The sequence below is a fragment of the Chenopodium quinoa genome, unplaced genomic scaffold (assembly GCF_001683475.1).
Source record: "Chenopodium quinoa cultivar QQ74 unplaced genomic scaffold, ASM168347v1, whole genome shotgun sequence".
Taxonomy (NCBI): domain Eukaryota; kingdom Viridiplantae; phylum Streptophyta; class Magnoliopsida; order Caryophyllales; family Amaranthaceae; genus Chenopodium; species Chenopodium quinoa.
In genome coordinates, this window is record NW_018745291.1 from 10,148 (window position 1) to 28,074 (window position 17,927).

Consider the following 17,927-nt stretch of genomic DNA (forward strand, 5'->3'; position numbering starts at 1 on the left):
CTAGTATCATGATTGCAAAGTTTGATGTGTTGTTTTAAAGTTTATTGGCTTAGTGACTCGGTAATAATAGGCAATGACACATAACTAAAGTTTGATTTGTTGTCTTGTACACTATGTAGTGTGATAATTCTAGAATGTAAAATAATTCTAGAGTAGTTTACATAGTCATTATGTCAAAAGATTTTCACTTCTTTGCTCAATTACTAGTGTTCTTCATTTATCTGCTATCGTTTGTGAAAGAATTAGGACTGAGTGTGATACTATTTCTAGTAATGTTGTTAAAATAGCAACAGGAAATGACCATTGATCACCATCACATATGATTATGAAGCTTCTAGTCATATCCGGAATTCAACAACATAACTATGCATGAAGAAAGAGTAGGAATTTCACATAAACATTCATAACAAACAAACTAACTAATACTTGTAGTATAGATATACTCCCTTCATTCGGAACTGGTTGTCCTAAGCTCTTGTTATTAAGAACTGACATGGTTTTACTGATACGTCCTTTACAGAGTTACGTTAATTCTATTTCCCGTCGCCATATTAGTAAGGGCATATCAAGAAGTTTGATCACAGACCATTAATATTTTAGGATTAGTAACTACTTCTGAACATATCAGTATTATACAGTGTTGGAACAACAAGTGTGTAGTGTGTGAATTTTGTGGAAAAAACTCAAAGTCCCACATTGGTGGGAAATGAGAGTTTTACTCTCTTTATAATATAGAGAGTGGGCTAAAGGGGTGTGGCCCTTGGGCTACCCACATTTTGTGTAGAGGGAGGACCTATATGGTAAACCATATATCACACACGCGCGCCGAACCGAGCCGGGTCGGGCCGGGCTGGGTTTGGGTTATTAAACAAACTTAATTTTTGTTACCGGTTTGATTAATATTCAATTACAAAACGTTTTACTGTTTTGGTTTAAATTTTTCCGTTACATTGCTTGATTCTCGTTGTTGTTTTACTGCTAAACGTTGCACCGTTACACTGATTTAATGCCTTGATTCTTGCTTAACGAATACACTAATTGCAGTAAACGTTGCTAATCTTTCTCCCGTTTTCATGCTTAAGCCGTTACGTATCTTTACCTATAAAAGGACGGTTCCAGCTTTGGTTTTAAACACACGGCAAAAATTACAGAAAACCACTTTGCAAAATATATTTTCTCTTCCTCTCAAAACAGTCGAGCAGTTTCTTTCTGATTTTCTGGTGTTCCGTTGTCCGGTGGTTCGGTGCAAAACCGCCGGTATTTTATACTTGTGAAAGACTGTTTTATCCTGGGGAACATCCGGTTGTTGTACGAGCTGCTTGCACAAATTAAAGGGCAGTACCGTGAATGTTCTAAAGAGAGCGACATAGTCCGCGACTCAGTCTAATTCCCGGTAACTTTGTTCTGTTTTTATTGTTTACAGCAGTTCGGTTTATAACAATTTTAGAACAATTTATTTCTGCCTTTATAATCATCATGTCTACCGAGGAAATTACTATGTCCAATGACCTTAACAAGCCCTTCCGTTTTGAAGGCGCTCATTTTAAAAGGTGGAAACAGAAAATGCAGTTTTTCTTGACTGTTAAAAAAGTGCATTCTGTATTGACTGTCCCTAGGCCTGTTATTCCTGATAACGCTGAACAAGATGATCTAGTGTATTGGAATTCTGAAATTGAAACTTGGAATGAAACCGATTTCATGTGCAAAAACTATATTCTTAATGGTCTGTCTGATAACCTGTATGACTATTATAATCTGGAAAACACCGCTAAGGATTTGTGGGATGCCCTGCAAAAGAAATATGACACCGAAGAAGCCGGTGCCAAAAAGTATGCTGTTAGCAGGTACCTGAAATTCCAGATGACTGATGCTAAGTCCGTGGAAGTGCAGTCCCACGAACTTCAGAAAATTGCCCATGAGATAATTTCCGAAGGTATGGCTCTTGATGAACAATTTCAGATTGCTGTTATAATTGACAAGTTGCCTCCTTCTTGGAAAGATTTCAAAAACAGTCTCAGGCACAAGACTAAGGAATTTTCCTTAGAGAGTTTGATTACTCGGCTCCGTATAGAGGAAGAATCCAGAAAACAGGACCAGAAAGAAGAAGTCTTACAGCTCTCTGCAAACAATGCTCCTAAGCGTTCTGCTGCAGTTCTCAAACCCGCTGGTAAGAACTTCAAGCCTCAGAACCGGAAGAATAACTTCAACAAAAATAAACAGAATGTTCAAAAGAACGATGGAAAGCAACAAACTCAACCCCCTAAGAATGGTACTGGTCAATTCCTATGTTATAGGTGTGGAAAACCAGGCCATATGGCACGAAAGTGCAGGAACATGCCTAACCCTGTACCACAGGCTAGCATGATAGAAGAGCCACTTGTGGCTATGATTACCGAGATCAACCTTATTGGTGGATCAGAAGGGTGGTGGGTAGACACTGGCGCTACACGCCATGTCTGCTATGATCGTCGGATGTTTAAAACTTATTCTGAAAACACCGATGATAAGAAAGTGCAATTGGGTGATTCCCATTCCACTAATGTTGCTGGTATTGGTAATGTTGAGTTGAAGTTTACTTCTGGCAGGACTCTCATTCTGAAAGATGTACTGCACACTCCGGAAATGAGAAAGAACTTAGTTTCTGGTTTTCTTCTTAATAAGGCTGGTTTTACACAAACCATAGGTTCTGATTTATTTACTTTAACTAAGAATGGGATGTTTGTAGGGAAAGGTTATGCTACTGATGGCATGTTTAAACTGAATGTTGAGATTAATAAAATTTCTGATTCTGCTTATATGTTGTCTTCTTCTGTTAATATTTGGCATGCTAGACTCTGTCATGTGAACAAAAGACTCATAAAAAATATGAGCAATTTAGGCCTTATCCCTAATGTTTCCCTCAATGACTTTGATAAATGTGATTTTTGTAGTCAGGCTAAGATTACAAAAACACCTCATAAGTCTGTTGTTAGAAACTCAGAACCGTTAGATTTAATTCATTCTGATATTTGTGAATATAATGGAACGTTGACCAGAAATGGACAACGATATTTCATCACCTTTATTGATGATTGTTCTGATTATACTCGTGTTTATTTGATGAAAAATAAGAGTGATGCTTTTGATATGTTTAAGTTGTTTGTGACAGAGTTTGAGAATCAGTTCAACAAGCAAATAAAAAGGTTGCGTAGTGATCGTGGAACTGAGTATGATACTGATGCTTTTGTAGAGTTTTATAACTCACATGGTACCATACATGAAAGGTCAGCTCCTTATTCTCCAGAAATGAATGGTAAAGCTGAAAGGAAAAATAGAACCTTTACTGAGTTAGTAGTTGCTATTTCTTTAAATTCTGGTGCTGCTGATCATTGGTGGGGAGAAATTCTTCTCACTGTTTGTTATGTCTTGAACCGTATTCCAAAAACTAAGAGTAAGGTTTCTCCTTATGAATTACTTCGTAATAAACAACCTAATATTTCTTATTTCAGAACTTGGGGTTGTCTAGCATATGTTAGGATTCCTGATCCTAAAAGAGTTAAGTTAGCTAGTAGAGCTTATGAATGTGTATTCATTGGCTATGCTGTTAATAGTAAAGCATATAGATTCTTTGATTTAAGTGCACGAGTAATTATTGAATCTAATGATGTTGATTTTTATGAGGACAGGTTTCCTTTCAAATCTAGAAATAGTGGGGGTTCATCCTCTTCTATTATTCCTGTAGTCAGGTCTAACTCACAAGACTTGAATGCTGAACCCGAACTAAGAAGGAGCAAACGGGCTAGAGTAGCAAAAGACTTTGGCCCGGACTTTGAAGTTCTTAATGTAGAGGAGGATCCTTCTACCCTCCAAGAAGCCTTAGCCTCAGTTGATGCAGATTTATGGCAAGAAGCCGTAAATGATGAAATGGACTCACTTGAGTCTAATCGAACTTGGCACCTAACTGAGTTGCCACCAGGTTGCAAAACAATTGGCTGCAAATGGGTCCTAAAAAGAAAGCTGAAAGTTGATGGGACCGTTGATAAGTATAAGGCTCGTTTGGTAGCTAAAGGCTACAGACAAAGGGAGAATGTTGATTTCTTTGATACCTATTCACCTGTAACTAGAGTAACATCTATTAGAGTACTAATATCTCTTGCTTCTGTTTTTAATCTTGTAGTACATCAGATGGATGTAAAGACTGCATTCTTGAACGGTGAATTGGAAGAAGAAATCTACATGGATCAACCGGAAGGATTCGTTGTTCAAGGAAAAGAGCATCTGGTATGTAAGCTAGATAAATCTCTTTATGGTCTCAAACAAGCACCTAAACAATGGCATGAAAAATTTGATAACTTAGTCATCTCACATGGTTTTAAGATAAATGGTAGTGACAAATGCATATATGTAAAATTTGAGAATGATATATGCACTATAATTTGTCTATATGTGGATGACTTGTTAATTTTTGGCTCGAACATTCATGCTGTGAATGATGTAAAGCTATTGTTGAATGCTGAGTTTGACATGAAAGACCTAGGAGAGGCTAATGTAATCCTTGGAATTAAGATTACTAGGACAGAAAATGGAGTTTCCTTGGATCAATCTCATTACATTGAGAAAATCCTAAAGAAATATGGTTACTTTGACTGTAAACCTGCTAATACACCTTATGACTCCAGTGTTAAATTATTTAAGAACACTGGTGATGCCGTAAGGCAATCTGATTATGCGAGCATCATTGGCAGCCTTCGGTATGCCGCTGATTGTACTAGACCCGACATTGCCTATGTCGTGGGATTATTAGGCAGGTTTACTAGTTGTCCTGGTAATGAGCATTGGCATGCTATTGAAAGGGTCATGAGATACCTTAAGAGAACCATGAACCTAGGATTACATTATGAGAGGTTTCCAGCTGTACTAGAAGGCTATAGTGATGCCGACTGGAACACCTTATCAGACGACTCTAAGGCTACTAGTGGATATATTTTCTCTATAGCCGGTGGAGCTGTATCTTGGAAGTCTAAGAAACAGACTATTTTAGCTCAGTCCACCATGGAGTCAGAGATGATAGCACTAGCTACAGCTAGTGAAGAAGCAGGTTGGTTAAGAGACCTGCTAGGTGAGATTCCCTTGTGGGAAAAACCATTACCTGCTGTCTTGATCCATTGTGATAGTACCGCGGCTATTGCAAAAGTTCAGAACCGTTACTACAACGGTAAGAGACGACAAATACGTCGTAAGCACAGCACTGTAAGAGAATATCTTTCTATTGGAGCTGTGAGAGTGGATCATGTACGCACGGAGAATAATTTGGCTGATCCTTTGACGAAAGGATTAGCTAGAGAGAAAGTCCATAATTCGTCTAAGAAAATGGGACTATTGCCGTTGAAATGAGTTACACATAATGGTAACCCAACCTATAGACTGGAGATCCCAAGAAATAGGTTCAATGGGTAATAACAAGTTATGGTGTGATATGAGTTGAATATGTTCAAAAGACATAATTTCCTGAAGCGATCAAGGATGAGTTAATAGGAACTCTTAATGAAATCTATACTCCAATTTGGAGTGGAATACCAAGCTACAGGAGTACTCTTGATAGATTCACCTATGTGAATGTGGAAGTGAGGCCGCTTCCTATGAAATGTGTGGCAGCATTTCTAGAGCATTCACTATACTGGGATAGACGTGCATGGCCGTAATAGCACGGGTCTTTAACAACACCAAGAATAGGTCGTGTGAGGTACGTTGTCAGAGATAGGGTTCAAAACTTCGAGTTACCCTTGTTAAATCTGAATCGTATTGACTATGCAGAAGTTCAAGTTGAAAAACACTTCTGTGTATGCACAATCTATATGTGTAAGGATTCTGCTCGAAAATGTTTTCAAAAAATTCAAGTGGGGGATTGTTGGAACAACAAGTGTGTAGTGTGTGAATTTTGTGTGTGAATTTTGTGGAAAAAACTCAAAGTCCCACATTGGTGGGAAATGAGAGTTTTACTCTCTTTATAATATAGAGAGTGGGCTAAAGGGGTGTGGCCCTTGGGCTACCCACATTTTGTGGAGAGGGAGGACCTATATGGTAAACCATATATCACACACACGCGCGCCGAACCGAACCGAGCCGAGCCGGGCTGGGCTGGGTCGGGTTTGGGTTTGGGTTATTAAACAAACTTAATTTTTGTTACCGGTTTGATTAATATTCAATTACAAAACGTTTTACTGTTTTGGTTTAAATTTTTCCGTTACATTGCTTGATTCTCGTTGCTGTTTTACTGCTAAACGTTGCACCGTTACACTGATTTAATGCCTTGATTCTTGCTTAACGAATACACTAATTGCAGTAAACGTTGCTAATCTTTCTCCCGTTTTCATGCTTAAGCCGTTACGTATCTTTACCTATAAAAGGACGGTTCCAGCTTTGGTTTTAAACACACGGCAAAAATTACAGAAAACCACTTTGCAAAATATATTTTCTCTTCCTCTCAAAACAGTCGAGCAGTTTCTTTCTGATTTTCTGGTGTTCCGTTGTCCGGTGGTTCGGTGCAAAACCGCCGGTATTTTATACTTGTGAAAGACTGTTTTATCCTGGGGAACATCCGGTTGTTGTACGAGCTGCTTGCACAAATTAAAGGGCAGTACCGTGAATGTTCTAAAGAGAGCGACATAGTCCGCGACTCAGTCTAATTCCCGGTAACTTTGTTCTGTTTTTATTGTTTACAGCAGTTCGGTTTATAACAATTTTAGAACAATTTATTTCTGCCTTTATAATCATCATGTCTACCGAGGAAATTACTATGTCCAATGACCTTAACAAGCCCTTCCGTTTTGAAGGCGCTCATTTTAAAAGGTGGAAACAGAAAATGCAGTTTTTCTTGACTGTTAAAAAAGTGCATTCTGTATTGACTGTCCCTAGGCCTGTTATTCCTGATAACGCTGAACAAGATGATCTAGTGTATTGGAATTCTGAAATTGAAACTTGGAATGAAACCGATTTCATGTGCAAAAACTATATTCTTAATGGTCTGTCTGATAACCTGTATGACTATTATAATCTGGAAAACACCGCTAAGGATTTGTGGGATGCCCTGCAAAAGAAATATGACACCGAAGAAGCCGGTGCCAAAAAGTATGCTGTTAGCAGGTACCTGAAATTCCAGATGACTGATGCTAAGTCCGTGGAAGTGCAGTCCCACGAACTTCAGAAAATTGCCCATGAGATAATTTCCGAAGGTATGGCTCTTGATGAACAATTTCAGATTGCTGTTATAATTGACAAGTTGCCTCCTTCTTGGAAAGATTTCAAAAACAGTCTCAGGCACAAGACTAAGGAATTTTCCTTAGAGAGTTTGATTACTCGGCTCCGTATAGAGGAAGAATCCAGAAAACAGGACCAGAAAGAAGAAGTCTTACAGCTCTCTGCAAACAATGCTCCTAAGCGTTCTGCTGCAGTTCTCAAACCCGCTGGTAAGAACTTCAAGCCTCAGAACCGGAAGAATAACTTCAACAAAAATAAACAGAATGTTCAAAAGAACGATGGAAAGCAACAAACTCAACCCCCTAAGAATGGTACTGGTCAATTCCTATGTTATAGGTGTGGAAAACCAGGCCATATGGCACGAAAGTGCAGGAACATGCCTAACCCTGTACCACAGGCTAGCATGATAGAAGAGCCACTTGTGGCTATGATTACCGAGATCAACCTTATTGGTGGATCAGAAGGGTGGTGGGTAGACACTGGCGCTACACGCCATGTCTGCTATGATCGTCGGATGTTTAAAACTTATTCTGAAAACACCGATGATAAGAAAGTGCAATTGGGTGATTCCCATTCCACTAATGTTGCTGGTATTGGTAATGTTGAGTTGAAGTTTACTTCTGGCAGGACTCTCATTCTGAAAGATGTACTGCACACTCCGGAAATGAGAAAGAACTTAGTTTCTGGTTTTCTTCTTAATAAGGCTGGTTTTACACAAACCATAGGTTCTGATTTATTTACTTTAACTAAGAATGGGATGTTTGTAGGGAAAGGTTATGCTACTGATGGCATGTTTAAACTGAATGTTGAGATTAATAAAATTTCTGATTCTGCTTATATGTTGTCTTCTTCTGTTAATATTTGGCATGCTAGACTCTGTCATGTGAACAAAAGACTCATAAAAAATATGAGCAATTTAGGCCTTATCCCTAATGTTTCCCTCAATGACTTTGATAAATGTGATTTTTGTAGTCAGGCTAAGATTACAAAAACACCTCATAAGTCTGTTGTTAGAAACTCAGAACCGTTAGATTTAATTCATTCTGATATTTGTGAATATAATGGAACGTTGACCAGAAATGGACAACGATATTTCATCACCTTTATTGATGATTGTTCTGATTATACTCGTGTTTATTTGATGAAAAATAAGAGTGATGCTTTTGATATGTTTAAGTTGTTTGTGACAGAGTTTGAGAATCAGTTCAACAAGCAAATAAAAAGGTTGCGTAGTGATCGTGGAACTGAGTATGATACTGATGCTTTTGTAGAGTTTTATAACTCACATGGTACCATACATGAAAGGTCAGCTCCTTATTCTCCAGAAATGAATGGTAAAGCTGAAAGGAAAAATAGAACCTTTACTGAGTTAGTAGTTGCTATTTCTTTAAATTCTGGTGCTGCTGATCATTGGTGGGGAGAAATTCTTCTCACTGTTTGTTATGTCTTGAACCGTATTCCAAAAACTAAGAGTAAGGTTTCTCCTTATGAATTACTTCGTAATAAACAACCTAATATTTCTTATTTCAGAACTTGGGGTTGTCTAGCATATGTTAGGATTCCTGATCCTAAAAGAGTTAAGTTAGCTAGTAGAGCTTATGAATGTGTATTCATTGGCTATGCTGTTAATAGTAAAGCATATAGATTCTTTGATTTAAGTGCACGAGTAATTATTGAATCTAATGATGTTGATTTTTATGAGGACAGGTTTCCTTTCAAATCTAGAAATAGTGGGGGTTCATCCTCTTCTATTATTCCTGTAGTCAGGTCTAACTCACAAGACTTGAATGCTGAACCCGAACTAAGAAGGAGCAAACGGGCTAGAGTAGCAAAAGACTTTGGCCCGGACTTTGAAGTTCTTAATGTAGAGGAGGATCCTTCTACCCTCCAAGAAGCCTTAGCCTCAGTTGATGCAGATTTATGGCAAGAAGCCGTAAATGATGAAATGGACTCACTTGAGTCTAATCGAACTTGGCACCTAACTGAGTTGCCACCAGGTTGCAAAACAATTGGCTGCAAATGGGTCCTAAAAAGAAAGCTGAAAGTTGATGGGACCGTTGATAAGTATAAGGCTCGTTTGGTAGCTAAAGGCTACAGACAAAGGGAGAATGTTGATTTCTTTGATACCTATTCACCTGTAACTAGAGTAACATCTATTAGAGTACTAATATCTCTTGCTTCTGTTTTTAATCTTGTAGTACATCAGATGGATGTAAAGACTGCATTCTTGAACGGTGAATTGGAAGAAGAAATCTACATGGATCAACCGGAAGGATTCGTTGTTCAAGGAAAAGAGCATCTGGTATGTAAGCTAGATAAATCTCTTTATGGTCTCAAACAAGCACCTAAACAATGGCATGAAAAATTTGATAACTTAGTCATCTCACATGGTTTTAAGATAAATGGTAGTGACAAATGCATATATGTAAAATTTGAGAATGATATATGCACTATAATTTGTCTATATGTGGATGACTTGTTAATTTTTGGCTCGAACATTCATGCTGTGAATGATGTAAAGCTATTGTTGAATGCTGAGTTTGACATGAAAGACCTAGGAGAGGCTAATGTAATCCTTGGAATTAAGATTACTAGGACAGAAAATGGAGTTTCCTTGGATCAATCTCATTACATTGAGAAAATCCTAAAGAAATATGGTTACTTTGACTGTAAACCTGCTAATACACCTTATGACTCCAGTGTTAAATTATTTAAGAACACTGGTGATGCCGTAAGGCAATCTGATTATGCGAGCATCATTGGCAGCCTTCGGTATGCCGCTGATTGTACTAGACCCGACATTGCCTATGTCGTGGGATTATTAGGCAGGTTTACTAGTTGTCCTGGTAATGAGCATTGGCATGCTATTGAAAGGGTCATGAGATACCTTAAGAGAACCATGAACCTAGGATTACATTATGAGAGGTTTCCAGCTGTACTAGAAGGCTATAGTGATGCCGACTGGAACACCTTATCAGACGACTCTAAGGCTACTAGTGGATATATTTTCTCTATAGCCGGTGGAGCTGTATCTTGGAAGTCTAAGAAACAGACTATTTTAGCTCAGTCCACCATGGAGTCAGAGATGATAGCACTAGCTACAGCTAGTGAAGAAGCAGGTTGGTTAAGAGACCTGCTAGGTGAGATTCCCTTGTGGGAAAAACCATTACCTGCTGTCTTGATCCATTGTGATAGTACCGCGGCTATTGCAAAAGTTCAGAACCGTTACTACAACGGTAAGAGACGACAAATACGTCGTAAGCACAGCACTGTAAGAGAATATCTTTCTATTGGAGCTGTGAGAGTGGATCATGTACGCACGGAGAATAATTTGGCTGATCCTTTGACGAAAGGATTAGCTAGAGAGAAAGTCCATAATTCGTCTAAGAAAATGGGACTATTGCCGTTGAAATGAGTTACACATAATGGTAACCCAACCTATAGACTGGAGATCCCAAGAAATAGGTTCAATGGGTAATAACAAGTTATGGTGTGATATGAGTTGAATATGTTCAAAAGACATAATTTCCTGAAGCGATCAAGGATGAGTTAATAGGAACTCTTAATGAAATCTATACTCCAATTTGGAGTGGAATACCAAGCTACAGGAGTACTCTTGATAGATTCACCTATGTGAATGTGGAAGTGAGGCCGCTTCCTATGAAATGTGTGGCAGCATTTCTAGAGCATTCACTATACTGGGATAGACGTGCATGGCCGTAATAGCACGGGTCTTTAACAACACCAAGAATAGGTCGTGTGAGGTACGTTGTCAGAGATAGGGTTCAAAACTTCGAGTTACCCTTGTTAAATCTGAATCGTATTGACTATGCAGAAGTTCAAGTTGAAAAACACTTCTGTGTATGCACAATCTATATGTGTAAGGATTCTGCTCGAAAATGTTTTCAAAAAATTCAAGTGGGGGATTGTTGGAACAACAAGTGTGTAGTGTGTGAATTTTGTGTGTGAATTTTGTGGAAAAAACTCAAAGTCCCACATTGGTGGGAAATGAGAGTTTTACTCTCTTTATAATATAGAGAGTGGGCTAAAGGGGTGTGGCCCTTGGGCTACCCACATTTTGTGGAGAGGGAGGACCTATATGGTAAACCATATATCACACACACGCGCGCCGAACCGAACCGAGCCGAGCCGGGCTGGGCTGGGTCGGGTTTGGGTTTGGGTTATTAAACAAACTTAATTTTTGTTACCGGTTTGATTAATATTCAATTACAAAACGTTTTACTGTTTTGGTTTAAATTTTTCCGTTACATTGCTTGATTCTCGTTGCTGTTTTACTGCTAAACGTTGCACCGTTACACTGATTTAATGCCTTGATTCTTGCTTAACGAATACACTAATTGCAGTAAACGTTGCTAATCTTTCTCCCGTTTTCATGCTTAAGCCGTTACGTATCTTTACCTATAAAAGGACGGTTCCAGCTTTGGTTTTAAACACACGGCAAAAATTACAGAAAACCACTTTGCAAAATATATTTTCTCTTCCTCTCAAAACAGTCGAGCAGTTTCTTTCTGATTTTCTGGTGTTCCGTTGTCCGGTGGTTCGGTGCAAAACCGCCGGTATTTTATACTTGTGAAAGACTGTTTTATCCTGGGGAACATCCGGTTGTTGTACGAGCTGCTTGCACAAATTAAAGGGCAGTACCGTGAATGTTCTAAAGAGAGCGACATAGTCCGCGACTCAGTCTAATTCCCGGTAACTTTGTTCTGTTTTTATTGTTTACAGCAGTTCGGTTTATAACAATTTTAGAACAATTTATTTCTGCCTTTATAATCATCATGTCTACCGAGGAAATTACTATGTCCAATGACCTTAACAAGCCCTTCCGTTTTGAAGGCGCTCATTTTAAAAGGTGGAAACAGAAAATGCAGTTTTTCTTGACTGTTAAAAAAGTGCATTCTGTATTGACTGTCCCTAGGCCTGTTATTCCTGATAACGCTGAACAAGATGATCTAGTGTATTGGAATTCTGAAATTGAAACTTGGAATGAAACCGATTTCATGTGCAAAAACTATATTCTTAATGGTCTGTCTGATAACCTGTATGACTATTATAATCTGGAAAACACCGCTAAGGATTTGTGGGATGCCCTGCAAAAGAAATATGACACCGAAGAAGCCGGTGCCAAAAAGTATGCTGTTAGCAGGTACCTGAAATTCCAGATGACTGATGCTAAGTCCGTGGAAGTGCAGTCCCACGAACTTCAGAAAATTGCCCATGAGATAATTTCCGAAGGTATGGCTCTTGATGAACAATTTCAGATTGCTGTTATAATTGACAAGTTGCCTCCTTCTTGGAAAGATTTCAAAAACAGTCTCAGGCACAAGACTAAGGAATTTTCCTTAGAGAGTTTGATTACTCGGCTCCGTATAGAGGAAGAATCCAGAAAACAGGACCAGAAAGAAGAAGTCTTACAGCTCTCTGCAAACAATGCTCCTAAGCGTTCTGCTGCAGTTCTCAAACCCGCTGGTAAGAACTTCAAGCCTCAGAACCGGAAGAATAACTTCAACAAAAATAAACAGAATGTTCAAAAGAACGATGGAAAGCAACAAACTCAACCCCCTAAGAATGGTACTGGTCAATTCCTATGTTATAGGTGTGGAAAACCAGGCCATATGGCACGAAAGTGCAGGAACATGCCTAACCCTGTACCACAGGCTAGCATGATAGAAGAGCCACTTGTGGCTATGATTACCGAGATCAACCTTATTGGTGGATCAGAAGGGTGGTGGGTAGACACTGGCGCTACACGCCATGTCTGCTATGATCGTCGGATGTTTAAAACTTATTCTGAAAACACCGATGATAAGAAAGTGCAATTGGGTGATTCCCATTCCACTAATGTTGCTGGTATTGGTAATGTTGAGTTGAAGTTTACTTCTGGCAGGACTCTCATTCTGAAAGATGTACTGCACACTCCGGAAATGAGAAAGAACTTAGTTTCTGGTTTTCTTCTTAATAAGGCTGGTTTTACACAAACCATAGGTTCTGATTTATTTACTTTAACTAAGAATGGGATGTTTGTAGGGAAAGGTTATGCTACTGATGGCATGTTTAAACTGAATGTTGAGATTAATAAAATTTCTGATTCTGCTTATATGTTGTCTTCTTCTGTTAATATTTGGCATGCTAGACTCTGTCATGTGAACAAAAGACTCATAAAAAATATGAGCAATTTAGGCCTTATCCCTAATGTTTCCCTCAATGACTTTGATAAATGTGATTTTTGTAGTCAGGCTAAGATTACAAAAACACCTCATAAGTCTGTTGTTAGAAACTCAGAACCGTTAGATTTAATTCATTCTGATATTTGTGAATATAATGGAACGTTGACCAGAAATGGACAACGATATTTCATCACCTTTATTGATGATTGTTCTGATTATACTCGTGTTTATTTGATGAAAAATAAGAGTGATGCTTTTGATATGTTTAAGTTGTTTGTGACAGAGTTTGAGAATCAGTTCAACAAGCAAATAAAAAGGTTGCGTAGTGATCGTGGAACTGAGTATGATACTGATGCTTTTGTAGAGTTTTATAACTCACATGGTACCATACATGAAAGGTCAGCTCCTTATTCTCCAGAAATGAATGGTAAAGCTGAAAGGAAAAATAGAACCTTTACTGAGTTAGTAGTTGCTATTTCTTTAAATTCTGGTGCTGCTGATCATTGGTGGGGAGAAATTCTTCTCACTGTTTGTTATGTCTTGAACCGTATTCCAAAAACTAAGAGTAAGGTTTCTCCTTATGAATTACTTCGTAATAAACAACCTAATATTTCTTATTTCAGAACTTGGGGTTGTCTAGCATATGTTAGGATTCCTGATCCTAAAAGAGTTAAGTTAGCTAGTAGAGCTTATGAATGTGTATTCATTGGCTATGCTGTTAATAGTAAAGCATATAGATTCTTTGATTTAAGTGCACGAGTAATTATTGAATCTAATGATGTTGATTTTTATGAGGACAGGTTTCCTTTCAAATCTAGAAATAGTGGGGGTTCATCCTCTTCTATTATTCCTGTAGTCAGGTCTAACTCACAAGACTTGAATGCTGAACCCGAACTAAGAAGGAGCAAACGGGCTAGAGTAGCAAAAGACTTTGGCCCGGACTTTGAAGTTCTTAATGTAGAGGAGGATCCTTCTACCCTCCAAGAAGCCTTAGCCTCAGTTGATGCAGATTTATGGCAAGAAGCCGTAAATGATGAAATGGACTCACTTGAGTCTAATCGAACTTGGCACCTAACTGAGTTGCCACCAGGTTGCAAAACAATTGGCTGCAAATGGGTCCTAAAAAGAAAGCTGAAAGTTGATGGGACCGTTGATAAGTATAAGGCTCGTTTGGTAGCTAAAGGCTACAGACAAAGGGAGAATGTTGATTTCTTTGATACCTATTCACCTGTAACTAGAGTAACATCTATTAGAGTACTAATATCTCTTGCTTCTGTTTTTAATCTTGTAGTACATCAGATGGATGTAAAGACTGCATTCTTGAACGGTGAATTGGAAGAAGAAATCTACATGGATCAACCGGAAGGATTCGTTGTTCAAGGAAAAGAGCATCTGGTATGTAAGCTAGATAAATCTCTTTATGGTCTCAAACAAGCACCTAAACAATGGCATGAAAAATTTGATAACTTAGTCATCTCACATGGTTTTAAGATAAATGGTAGTGACAAATGCATATATGTAAAATTTGAGAATGATATATGCACTATAATTTGTCTATATGTGGATGACTTGTTAATTTTTGGCTCGAACATTCATGCTGTGAATGATGTAAAGCTATTGTTGAATGCTGAGTTTGACATGAAAGACCTAGGAGAGGCTAATGTAATCCTTGGAATTAAGATTACTAGGACAGAAAATGGAGTTTCCTTGGATCAATCTCATTACATTGAGAAAATCCTAAAGAAATATGGTTACTTTGACTGTAAACCTGCTAATACACCTTATGACTCCAGTGTTAAATTATTTAAGAACACTGGTGATGCCGTAAGGCAATCTGATTATGCGAGCATCATTGGCAGCCTTCGGTATGCCGCTGATTGTACTAGACCCGACATTGCCTATGTCGTGGGATTATTAGGCAGGTTTACTAGTTGTCCTGGTAATGAGCATTGGCATGCTATTGAAAGGGTCATGAGATACCTTAAGAGAACCATGAACCTAGGATTACATTATGAGAGGTTTCCAGCTGTACTAGAAGGCTATAGTGATGCCGACTGGAACACCTTATCAGACGACTCTAAGGCTACTAGTGGATATATTTTCTCTATAGCCGGTGGAGCTGTATCTTGGAAGTCTAAGAAACAGACTATTTTAGCTCAGTCCACCATGGAGTCAGAGATGATAGCACTAGCTACAGCTAGTGAAGAAGCAGGTTGGTTAAGAGACCTGCTAGGTGAGATTCCCTTGTGGGAAAAACCATTACCTGCTGTCTTGATCCATTGTGATAGTACCGCGGCTATTGCAAAAGTTCAGAACCGTTACTACAACGGTAAGAGACGACAAATACGTCGTAAGCACAGCACTGTAAGAGAATATCTTTCTATTGGAGCTGTGAGAGTGGATCATGTACGCACGGAGAATAATTTGGCTGATCCTTTGACGAAAGGATTAGCTAGAGAGAAAGTCCATAATTCGTCTAAGAAAATGGGACTATTGCCGTTGAAATGAGTTACACATAATGGTAACCCAACCTATAGACTGGAGATCCCAAGAAATAGGTTCAATGGGTAATAACAAGTTATGGTGTGATATGAGTTGAATATGTTCAAAAGACATAATTTCCTGAAGCGATCAAGGATGAGTTAATAGGAACTCTTAATGAAATCTATACTCCAATTTGGAGTGGAATACCAAGCTACAGGAGTACTCTTGATAGATTCACCTATGTGAATGTGGAAGTGAGGCCGCTTCCTATGAAATGTGTGGCAGCATTTCTAGAGCATTCACTATACTGGGATAGACGTGCATGGCCGTAATAGCACGGGTCTTTAACAACACCAAGAATAGGTCGTGTGAGGTACGTTGTCAGAGATAGGGTTCAAAACTTCGAGTTACCCTTGTTAAATCTGAATCGTATTGACTATGCAGAAGTTCAAGTTGAAAAACACTTCTGTGTATGCACAATCTATATGTGTAAGGATTCTGCTCGAAAATGTTTTCAAAAAATTCAAGTGGGGGATTGTTGGAACAACAAGTGTGTAGTGTGTGAATTTTGTGTGTGAATTTTGTGGAAAAAACTCAAAGTCCCACATTGGTGGGAAATGAGAGTTTTACTCTCTTTATAATATAGAGAGTGGGCTAAAGGGGTGTGGCCCTTGGGCTACCCACATTTTGTGGAGAGGGAGGACCTATATGGTAAACCATATATCACACACACGCGCGCCGAACCGAGCCGAGCCGGGCTGGGCTGGGTCGGGTTTGGGTTTGGGTTATTAAACAAACTTAATTTTTGTTACCGGTTTGATTAATATTCAATTACAAAACGTTTTACTGTTTTGGTTTAAATTTTTCCGTTACATTGCTTGATTCTCGTTGCTGTTTTACTGCTAAACGTTGCACCGTTACACTGATTTAATGCCTTGATTCTTGCTTAACGAATACACTAATTGCAGTAAACGTTGCTAATCTTTCTCCCGTTTTCATGCTTAAGCCGTTACGTATCTTTACCTATAAAAGGACGGTTCCAGCTTTGGTTTTAAACACACGGCAAAAATTACAGAAAACCACTTTGCAAAATATATTTTCTCTTCCTCTCAAAACAGTCGAGCAGTTTCTTTCTGATTTTCTGGTGTTCCGTTGTCCGGTGGTTCGGTGCAAAACCGCCGGTATTTTATACTTGTGAAAGACTGTTTTATCCTGGGGAACATCCGGTTGTTGTACGAGCTGCTTGCACAAATTAAAGGGCAGTACCGTGAATGTTCTAAAGAGAGCGACATAGTCCGCGACTCAGTCTAATTCCCGGTAACTTTGTTCTGTTTTTATTGTTTACAGCTAAGAATAGCTCCTTCCCCACTTTATCATTCTTTTTGGATATACTGTACAGGTAAGTGTACATGATTATCGTAGGTTCCGCCACACCTAAAATCAGCAGCGGCTGCCCTCCAAATATAGAGAAAATGATTCCACAAATAGCCGTGGAAATAAGTGTTTCCACTGTGCTCAAACTTCCATCTAACAAAGGAATATTAACAATTCAGCAACATGAAATGCAAAAGATCGAGTTTTATTTAAAATATCTAATGACTATAATTCACTAGGCAACATACCTGTATCCCTACTTAATTGCTCTCCAAATACAATTACAGGAAGAGCAGACGCAAAAAATATACAAGTTGTTGGAGCCAATATCCTGCATTTGTTGAGCCAGGGGATATAAATCATCTTATAACCTCTTTTTCGAGGAAAAATGGGTGAGGATCCTTTCCAATTACTGGACCATCTCGTTACTAGAATGAAATAGAAACAGCAGAAAACTTCATTTAAATAACTGAAGAGGATCTCGTTCTGAGGTATTAAGGGTCAAAAAACTTACTTTATACTAGTATCTCCAAGCCAATCATGTCTACAGAAAGGTAATCGTCCCTTAAAATCTCTAGCTATGCCTTCAAACGGGATGGTTGATGTGTCCATTACAATTCATAAAGAACACAAACTACAAACAACATA